General features: G+C 45.7%; 1 long non-coding RNA gene across 1 annotated transcript; it reads left to right on the top strand.

The window, feature by feature from the left end:
• The first annotated feature begins 1,373 nt into the window (after positions 1-1,373).
• On the top strand, positions 1,374-2,635 carry LOC110013489 (uncharacterized). The gene is made up of 4 exons (XR_013651137.1): positions 1,374-1,686; positions 1,768-2,052; positions 2,444-2,529; positions 2,595-2,635. It is a non-coding gene; the product is annotated as an uncharacterized LOC110013489 (long non-coding RNA).
• Positions 2,636-11,122: the final 8,487 nt, after the last annotated feature.

Below are 11,122 nucleotides of genomic sequence, written 5' to 3'. Positions count from 1 at the left end.
CTTGTCCTACAAGCTCCTGGGCATCCATCTGGACAATAAACTGGACTGCACTAACACTGAGGCGGTCTACGAGAGGGGGCTGAGTAGACTTCCTGAGGAGACTCAGGTCCTTCAATGTCTGCAGCAGGATGCTCCACATGTTCTACCAGTCTGTCATGGCGAGCACCATCTTCTTTGCTGTAGTGTGCTGGGGTGCTGGCATCCAAGCAAAGGACGCCAACAGACTGGACAAACTCTTAAAAAAAGCAGGGTCTGTCATCGGCTTCAAGCTTGTCAATCTGGAGGAGGTGGTGGGGGACAGACTACTGGCTAAACTGGGGACCATCATGGACAATCCTTCCCATCTTCTCTACATAGTGGTAGACAAACTGAGAAGCATCTTTAGCGGCAGACTTATACGCCCCCGCTGTGCTAGAGAACGGTACAGGAAGTCATTCCTGCCATCAGCCATTAGACTTCACATTTGATCTGGCAGACATGGACGTACATATGATTTTTTTAGAGTTCTAGAGTTTTCAACTATATTTTTGCCTGTTTAATTTTTTTCCTTCCCTGTATATTTTGTGTCTTGCAATTATTTGATCTCTTATCTTATTCTGTGGTGCTGCTACTACTACTAACTTTCCCTTCAGGGATAAATAAAGTTGATCTTCAATCTTGAATCCACAAAGAACAAAGTCCCACTCTGATAGAAAAAAATACATAAAACACAGAATAAACAGAACAAACAAAACAAAACACAGCTGCAGCCGTAACATAGAGGAAAGCTCCTTCCACTTTTACCAACCAGCATTTTCTGCACTTCGTTGTGTGCTAGCAAGACAGCATTTGCTACAGATTTAAGGCCAGACCTTGACCTGGTTTTGTTTCCATGTTTCTTAAACAATCTTTCATTTCTTCGGTTCTTTCAGATCCTGCTACTGTGAGACTGATGGGATCGAGTCATTGTTCTGGTGAACTCCAAGTGAAAAGTGGAAGAGAATGGAGGGCCGCTGAGGCCCGGAGATTTCTAAGAAGAGAGACAAGATTAGCATATGTGTGCAAGAACCAGAAGTGTGGACCCCACGTTTCATCGACAACTAAACAACTTCCAAGAGAAAAGCCAGTTTTCCTGATTTATTCTCTCTGTTTTCACACATTTCCACTAAATATAGAGGAATGTGTGCATGAAGATACAATGAGCAGCCAGACGATGGAAATCACCTGCTTAGGTAACAAACCTTCTGATGCCAACTGTATGTACGTCTCACTGTCAGTTTGTGATGCGTCATTGAGTCGATCTTAAGTCGTTTTTTTAGTAACCTGAGATGTTTGAGTCCAGAGAATTTAAATATTCATCATTGTGAACCGTTACAAACTTGGTCTTCTCTTCTGGATCCACAGACTCTGTCAGGCTGGAGAACGGATCCAGTCGGTGTTCAGGCAGGCTGGAGGTGAAGTCCAACAACTCGTGGTCCTCCGTGTGTGAAGATGACTTTGACCTGCTGGATGCAGAGGTGGTCTGTAGGGAGCTGGGCTGTGGGGCTCCGTCAGTCCTCCAGGGGGCGCCGTATGCAGAATCAGAGGCTCCAAAGTGGAACAAAGAGTTTCTCTGTCAAGGTCACGAGTCTGCTCTCCTGGACTGCAACCACGCCAGACCAGAGAGAAGCTGCTTAGCGGACAAAGTTGTTGACCTCACCTGTTTAGGTGGAGGAGGAGCCACAGCTTTAAAACTGGTGACACGTGTGATTATTTATCAATAACGTATCTGTTTGTGCCTACATGAAGGAATCATCCGCTTGGAGGGAGACGTCAGTCACTGTGCTGGAACACTGGAGATGTTTTACGGTGGAGAATGGGGACCAGTAGCTGATTCTAACTGGAGCCGGGACTCCGCCTCTGCAGTGTGCGCTCAGCTGGGTTGTGGTTCTGCTCTGTCTTCTAGAAGCAAAGACAACTTTCTAAACAGATCTGTGTGGTGGATCCAGCCTCCGTGTGGCCTATCACTGGAAGGCTGTAATATTATGCATGTGGTTGATCACAGCGAATCTACTCTTGAAATATTATGTTCAGGTAAAACCAAACACCAACGTCTTTATTTTACTGGTCATGTCCCATTTTGCTGCAACACTCTGTAATTCTAGAATTTACTGATCCAGATCAGCACCAAGTGTGTCAGTAAAGATGAAAACCAGCGAGGTAGACCTTCAGAAAAAAGAACTTTATTTTGATAGTAAATAGGAAGTTGTGGGTACAGATACCAACAAATTCTCCTTATTTCATTTAGTTTAACAACACTATGATCACTCCAGACAGCCAGGTTTTGTTTGATATGCCTTTTTTTATTAGATGCACACAGTCCATTAGGAGATTAATAAAAACCTTAGGATTATTTTCCAAGAAAGAGTTACATTTCTCAATACTAAAATATCCGATCTGACTCAGCAGAAATCCTCTGTTTCAGTCTCTGTTGTCGGTTTGATGATCCGTTGGTGTGTCGTCTCGGTGGGTTTGATGGCGATGATCCTCGTCACCTGCTTCTACGCCACGGTACTGAACACACAAATACAGGACCAGAAGTTTTTTTAAAGTGACGGTGAATTGTTGTGTTTTAGACCGACAGAAAACCAGACGGAGAACACGAGAGGAACCGAGACTAGAAGGAATTTAAATTATGTTCAAGCTAAATGCAAGTTACAGGTCAACTGGTTGGAAACCAGCATCGTATCTGAATTCCTTCACTACTCACTACTTGATGCACCATATCAGGCGATTGCATTGACTTTATATAAGAACTGGACTGAGTGGCCCCTCCCCCTCTGGTGTTAATGCCTCAATAAATCCTGTGGTGCCCGCTTCGAAACAGTCCACTCGAAACCTTTGATTGACAGATTCTCCTGAGTCCGCTTTCAGAGGAAGAGGTGTAGACTTTCAACAAGCTTGCAGAGAGTGGTTGCCATTTAAATGTTGACTCGGACCAATAATTGTTTACTGACAGCGGCGTCTGAATTGGAGAAAATGGCGGCTTCATTTTTATTTATTTTTTTAACTTGACCTGTCCAACAGCTGGGCAGACAGATGACAACTGAGGGCCTCTTGTGTTGGACATATTTTACTTTAACAACAGGGGTTATGAATCTTCTGACAAACCAGAGGTATGTCTGAATAAACCCCTTTTGTAGTTGAGGCCAAACTTTATTAATTTCAATCATATTTGAAAATCTTTGGCTTCATTTTGCTGGAGGCGGTAGATGGCTGTTTTCTATGGGTGACATCACACTGGCTCAGTCCAGTTCTCTCGTACAGCCAATGGGCGTTCATCTTTGTTTTGGGGTGTCCAGTGTGCACAGATGCTAACTGGATTGGCTAATATAGACCACAATGCACTGCGTTTGAACTATTTGTTATTACAGAAAAAAAAAAACTTTATTTCATCCTAGTTTTCATCATCATAACACAGTGGACTAATTAATAGTCTTTGTAAAAGTTCATATTGTTGCTATTGAAGAAAAAAAAAAGTAGTGAGATGTGGGTCCATATTGCGTTACAATCCACTGGTTTTTCCTGCACTATATAGTTTTTAGTGGTAAAGAATAGTGACACAATCCGGACACGGCCTAAGATAACCCTTTATTGGCCCCGTCATCGCTTAATCAACTAGCTTTTATAGAATATTCAGAATTTACTTACATTGAATATTTGCAGAAGTTACCAAGGAAAAGCAGGACTCAGCAAACTGAAATACATATCTGGCAAACATGAGGACCAATCAATCATGCCGATCACACCAGATGTGTCCTGGCCTGGTTCAACAACAACCACCTGACCTGCAGGGTAGAAATTGGACGACTGATGGTGGAAGAAGGAGAGGAGGAAGAAATGATTGTAGAAAGATGGAAGGAAAGGCAGGAGTGAAGGACTTGGAGGAGGAAAAAGATGAGTGACAGCAAAGCCGTGGATGTAGAGAGCGTAGCCAGACAGCACAGAATGTTGGTGTGGGGTAGACTCCGGTGGTGAGGACGATGAAGAGGAGGAACAGTTGAAAAAGGACGACACCGAACTTGATTCGCACGTCAGGGGCGTCCTGTTTCCAAGTGAGGGTTGTCCGCTCAACAAGGCGCACGTTAAGGCTTTCATTTTTCTTTAAAAAACTTGAAGTGCCTTAAATATGGATTTTTTCTGGTTGTTCTTACTGATGTTGAAGTGATTTTGGTTGTAGTGAAAGATGGCGATGAGATCTTTGCAAAATTTTTGAACACTCACCAAAATTCTGGTGAAAAGGCTTCAGAGTATTTACAGAGGCTGCAAGTGCTGCTTAGCACAGCTGTGAAAAGAAATGGAGTGAGTCAGTCCGCAGCCAGCCATCATTTGCTAAAGCAGTTCAAGCGTGGTTGCTGGGACCACAATCTAATTTTACAGTTGGAAATAAAACCAAAGAGACACTTGGACTTTGCAGAATTGCTGTTGCAGCTGCTGACTGCATAGGACAGGAGAGCAACTAAGTTGGATCGAATGCATCGTCATTTTGGAGCCTCAAAAGCCAAAGTTACTACAAATGTGCAATATGTGCCAGACATGTCTCATTATAGTGATCCAAATTCAGGCATTCTCCAGGCATACATGTGTGAAACGGAAAGTTTAAAGAAAACAGCTTGCTGAACTGAAGTTGCAACTTGGCACCAAAAAGTCTAAAAAACACAAAGGTTGAGCCACAAATGACAAGCCAGCCAAACCAACATATATCTAGAGTTGAGGCGCAAGTCCATCAAATCACACACAAACCTCAACCTCGAGCATGGTTTTATTTCAGGTGTGGCGAAGATGGCCACATTGCCAAGATGTGTGAGAATGTATTTCTTCTCAACAGTATCTTTAATGATTTCAAAGAGTTAAAGGCAAGGCAAGACGAGTATAGAGCTAAACATGCTCAGTCTTTAACCCTCCTGTTGTGTTCATTTGTGAGGAACAGAGATGATGTTCCCGGGTCAATTTGACCCAGTACATGTTTTATTAATTAAAAAATGTCCGAAACCCAGAAAATCCTAACAAGCAGTGTGAATATATCATCACTAACTCCATTACCAATCATTCTTTCAAAAACCTAGTGAAATGGTGTTCCTTACCTCTAACAGGAAGTGGTTCAATCATTAAATAATTCACTTGTTTTTCTTAAAAATATACATGTTCAAACTTTTTTTAAATTTTTCACCACTGTATTACTTTAAAAAGACTAACACATAAAATACAATAGTTTGCCTTAACATTGAAACATAATCTTGAAATTTTGTTTTACATAAATGCACTGTGAACCAGAAAAAAACAAAATCACAATACAACAGACAAGCAATTGCAATATGAAGTTGTGTGTGGTCACTCTTGTACATGTATATGTACAGACACAGTCATCACACTGTACTTTGTGCAAATTAATTTTGCACATTTCGCACAGGTCATGCTCGTCTTGACCTGGATCCTGTCTGCGGCTCGACTCGTCCCTCTGACCGTCCCCCCAACTCCATCTGGATGAATCTTGTCTGCTGGACTTTAAATATGTAGTTGTAGATTTAGATAAGTTAATTCTTCTCTATGAGTTCTGGTAAATTGCCTGTCCGTCCTGGGGGAGGATCCCTCCTTCATGTGGGCACCCCTGAGGTTTTTTCGTTTTTTCCATGATCCGTTTTTTTTTAGGAGTTTTTCCTCCTTCCGCGAAGGAGGGTCTAAGGGCAGGGATGTCCAGTTTAGTTTAGTCAGTTTGTTAGTTCAATTTAGTATTCTCCTACTGAATTCTATGTAATCATGATCCTTTTGATTTTATGTTTAACTTTTTGAATTGAATTGAATTGAATTGAATTGACATGGTCACATAAGATTCATAAGAGAATCTGAAAGCCCCTTTGCTTCACCAATAGTTGTTGTGAAAAAGAAGACTGGAGCCATCCGCTTGTGTGTCGAGTACAGGAAGCTGAACAATCAGACTATAAAGGATGCTTATGCTTTGCCAAACATCGAAGAGACTTTTGCTGCTCTTACTGGGTCAAAATGGTTTTCTGTGATGGATTTGAAATCAGGGTACTATCAGGTGGAGGCGGCTGGGGAAGATAAACCCAAGACAGCTTTTGTCACACCTGGGTTTCTGGGAGTTTAACAGGATGCCCCAGGGGGTCACAAATGCCCCTTCGACCTTTCAGCGAGTCATGGTGTTTGAATTGGCGGTGTTTATTAACGAGAGATGCAACCCGGCGCACGTCTCTGTGAAGGAACAGCTTTGCTCCCGTGACATAGAACTTCTAAATGTGGGCATTCGGCCGTATTACATCCCGAGGGAGTTTTCGCATGTTATAGCTTTTAACGTGTACATCCCTCCATCGGCCGACGCGGAGGCAGCCTGCGAGACACTCCATGGAGCGGTGACGCGCATGCAGACCCGGCACCCGCAGGCGCTGCTTCTCATCAGCGGGGACTTCAACCATGCCTCGCTCTCCTCCATTCTCCCCACTTTCACGCAATACGTTAAGTGCCACACTAGGGAGAACAAGACGCTGGACTTAGTGTATGCGAACGTTAAGGACGCGTATGACTCCAACCCCCTCCCCCCACTCCGCCGCTCTGATCACAACCTGGTGCATCTGCTTCCTGAATACAAACCCAGGGCAAGAAGAGAGCCACCCCAGAAGAAGAGGTCAGTGAGAGCGTGGACTGATGAGGCCAGGGAGAGACTGATAGACTGTTTCCAGACCACGGACTGGGAGACACTCTGCAGCTCTCATGGGGATGACATCGACAGCCTGACCCACTGCATCATTAGCCGGGTTTACATGGGCAAAAGTAATCGGAATGAACGCCTGATCGGAAAGAAAATGCGTCATGTAAACGCGCCGTTCGGAATACTCTGCCCCGGTCAGACTCATTCGGATCAGAATTTCTTTCCGATCGAGATAGGTGGGTTATACCGATCGTTTATCCGATCGTGGAGCATGTAAACGGTCATTCCGATCGTGTGTCACTGCTGCTCTGGTTTACGTCACGCATAGACGGTGTTTCGCTGAGAGAAAGCTTTGGAGCGCATACGGGACCGACCAGCTCTGCGGACGCCCCGTGAAAAGCGCCGCTCCGCTCTCGCCCCGCTGGCTCTCCCCTCTCTTACACCCCTCACGGGGGAGATTCGGAGGAGGAGCGCTTCGTGCTTCGTGCCCCCTGACGCTCACTCGGTCCACTGGCACCCGGGGGCTTTGTTACGTGTGCATTTTGTTGTTTTGTTATGTGTGGGAGAATTCAGACTGCGAGCCGTCCCGCCGCTCTGGGTTAGCGGCTGCAGGACTCAGGAGGAACCGTGTTCGAACAGAGCTCGGGCCGCTAGCTCACAGAGTGGCTTTGGGGCGGTCTGTGTGAACTTTTCAGAGCAGAAATAAATGTCACTCAGTCCTTAGAAAGCTGCAGATTGCTGCGTTTCTCGCACGGTCCTGGATTTTGTGTCCATCCATCAGGCTAATGATGTTAGCCCGTGTTAGCCTGTCCTAAGCTTTCGTCCAGCTTAATTCTTCCACAAAAAAAGCACTGACCACACAGATTAAATATAACGATGAGCGAACAGGCAATTCATAATATTCATGACATTAATAAAAGCATGTTTGGAAGATCGTCTCGTATGTTACCGAGCTGCTGCATAAATGTCTGTGGAAGCGGTTTGTTTACAACGGGACCTATATCCGCATCCGGGTGATTTTACACTACTGCGCATGCCCAAATGATTCATTCCGAACGAGAGTAAGAGCCATGGGAACGTTTGTTCTAATCGGAAAAAGGTTTTCTGTGCCCATGTGCACGGGTGAATTTTAACCCGACCATTGATCCGATCAAGATATTCTGCCCATGTAACCGCGGCTACTGACTACATCAGCTTCTGTGTAGAGAACACTGTACCAACTCGGAGGGTGCGGTGCTTCTCCAACAGCAAGCCCTGGGTGACCCCTGAGCTGAGAACCCTACTGAAGGAGAAGAGGAGGGCTTTTATTTCAGGGGACAGAGAGGAGCAGAGGAGAGTTCAGCATGAACTCAAATACAAAATCAGACAGGCCAAGAACAGCTAAAAGAGGAATCTGGAGGAGCGGCTGGAGAACAACAACGTTCGGGGTGTGTGGAGAGGTCTAAAGACCATCAGTGGTCATGGACAGAGAGCAGACACAGGGGCATCTGATGAAGATCAGGGCTTGGCCAACGAGTTAAATCTGTTCTTCAACAGGTTTGACTCCAGCCCTCCCCCCTCCACTTCACACATCTCCAGCCCAGCAGCTAAACCACCCCCCACCCCAATCACACTCATCAATGCACACCACCTCCATCCACAGCCATACCATCACTGCCCCACACCTCCACCCCCCTTTGCCTCACTTCTGATCAGGTGAGGAGAGAACTGAGGCGACTTAAGACCAGGAAAGCTGCAGGTCCAGACGGCATCAGACCTGGACTGCTCAGGGACTGTGCTGACCAGCTCTGTGAGGTGGTCACTTACATCTTCAACCTGAGCCTGAGTCTGGAGATGGTCGCGGTCCTGTGGAAGACCTCCTGTGTGGTTCCAGTTCCTAAGATGGCGCACCCTAAGGAGCCAAAACACTACAGACCAGTAGCCCTGACCTCCCACTTAATGAAGACCATGGAGAGGCTCATCCTCAGCCACCTTCGCTCAGTGGTCAGCACCGCGGTGGACCCGCTGCAGTTTGCCTACAGGCAAACATCGGGGATGGATGACGCTGTCATCTACCTGCTGCACTGGGCGTTGACTCACCTGGAGCACGCCGGAACCGCTGTGAGGGTCATGTTCTTTGACTTCTCCAGCGCCTTCAACACCATACGGCCAGCTCTGCTGAGAGAGAAGCTGGAGGGGGCTGGAGTGGACGGACGGCTGACTGGATGGACGACCGACTACCTCACCAACAGACCACAGTATGTGAGGCTACACAACTGTGTGTCGGAGGTGGTGGTTTCCAGCACTGGTGCTCCTCAGGGGACAGTGCTCTCACCGTTCCTCTTCACACTTTATACTTCGGACTTCACCTACAATACTGGCAGTTGTCACCTCCAGAAGTTCTCTGACGACTCGGCCATTGTTGGCTGTGTGTCGGGGGGGGGGGGGAACGAGCTGGAGTACAGGTCAGTCATCAAGGACTTTGTGGACTGGTGTGAGCGAAATCACCTGTGCTTGAACACCAGTAAAACGAAGGAGATGGTGATTGACTTCCGGAGAAGAACAACACAATTCACACCGGTGAGCATCCAGGGCTTGGACATTAAGGTAGTGGACAGTTTTAAGTACCTGGGTGTTCACCTCAACAAGAAACTGGACTGGACTCACACCACCGATGCCCTGTATAAGAAGGGCCAAAGTCGCCTCCACCTTCTGAGGAGACTGAGGTCCTTTGGAGTGTGCAGGCCTCTCTTAAGGACATTTTATGACTCTGTGGTAGCCTCTGTTATCCACTACGCCGTGGCCTGTTGGGGAGCAGGCAGCACAGACCGGGACAGGAAGAGACTGAACAAGCTGGTCAGGAGGGCCAGTTCTGTCCTGGGCTGTCCACTGGACTCAGTGGAGGAGGTGGGTGAAAGGAGGATGTTGGCCAAGCTAACATCCATCATGGACAACACCTCTCACCCACTGCATCAGACAGTGGAGGTGCTGAACAGCTCCTTCAGTGGCAGACTTCTACACCCCCCATGCAGGAAGGAACGGTTCCGCAAGTCATTCATCCCAACAGCTGTGAGATTGTACAATGCCATAGTTTAAATATGCATGTACAAACCGGTTATCACACATCCATAGCCCATCTGTATATTCTGTGTTTTTTACTTTATTTATTTAATTTAATTTTATTATCACGCATAATGGTAAATGGTTAATGGCGTATACTTATATAGCGCCTTTCTTCCTACAAGGACAAAGCGCTTTACAGTCACAGACCCATTCACCCAGTCACACACACATTCACACACACTGGTGGTGGCTCTGTCAAACACAGGCGCCTGCCTACCACCAGAGGCAAGGTCTGCTCTAACATACGTTAGGGTACATAAGTTATTACTTACTTTTTTACTTTTCCTATTTTTGCACATTTTGAACACCCCTCATTCTTTTGCACATTGCTGTCATTCTTTTTGAACTGCTGTAACAATTGAATCTCCCAATGTGGGATCAATAAAGAATATCTCTATCTCTATGGAGAAATGCATGGGCTCTCTCAACCTCAAGGAAGTTGTGGTGTTTCTTGATGACCTCATTGTATTCTCTGAAACTCTGGAGGAACATGTACGTCGTCTCATGCACGTCTTGAACAAGTTGAAGGAGTTTGGTCTCAAATTATCACCCGAGAAATGCCATTTTTTTTAGGAAATCAGTGAAATACTTGGGTCATGTTGTATCAGAGAATAGAGTGGAGACTGACCCAGAAAAAATATCAGCTCTAACAACTTGGCCTCGTCCAACTAACATCAGTGACTTGAAGTCTTTTTTAGTATTTACAGGGTATTATAGAAGGTTTGTTAAGGACTTTGCAAAAATTGCCAAACCCTTAAATGTCCTGACTGTTGGTTACATTCCTTCTCGAAAGAAGTCTAAAGGTTCAAAAAGTTTCTCAACTTTGGAGCTAAAACAACCATTCAATGAGCGATGGAGTTCAGATTGTGAAAATGCATTTCAGTCAGACAACTCTTGCAGAAGAATATTTATTTCACAACATCTTTAAGTCGACATTCAAATTTTTAATTCACAACTTCGTTTTGGCATAAGGCTCCGTTCAATTCCTTGAGACAATTATTTTTTCCATACACTTTCGGGTAACAACCCCCGTAACGGAGCCCACAGGTGGAAGCCGGGGAGGAGGGAGGGGCAAAGAATGAGCGCTGAAGGTAAGAGAGAATGAACACCTGACTACACCTGACTTAAATAGGACGCTAAGCAGGTGGGTTAATTAACTGACCCGCCCTAGGGGAGTAACCTGTAATTCTGCTGAGTGTCTGCCCGAAATGCGACGAGTCGCTATTTAAAACACTTATTGAGAAGTTGACCACTGCCCCAGTTCTTGGTTCTTCCAACCCGAAAAAACCATACATTTTGCACACTGATGCCAGCCTGTGTGGGCTAGGAACAGCTCTT

This window comes from Oryzias latipes, chromosome 18 (assembly GCF_053564925.1).
Source record: "Oryzias latipes strain Hd-rR chromosome 18, Olatipes_Hd-rR_3.1".
Taxonomy (NCBI): domain Eukaryota; kingdom Metazoa; phylum Chordata; class Actinopteri; order Beloniformes; family Adrianichthyidae; genus Oryzias; species Oryzias latipes.
This window is presented reverse-complemented; position numbering and strand designations above follow the sequence as displayed.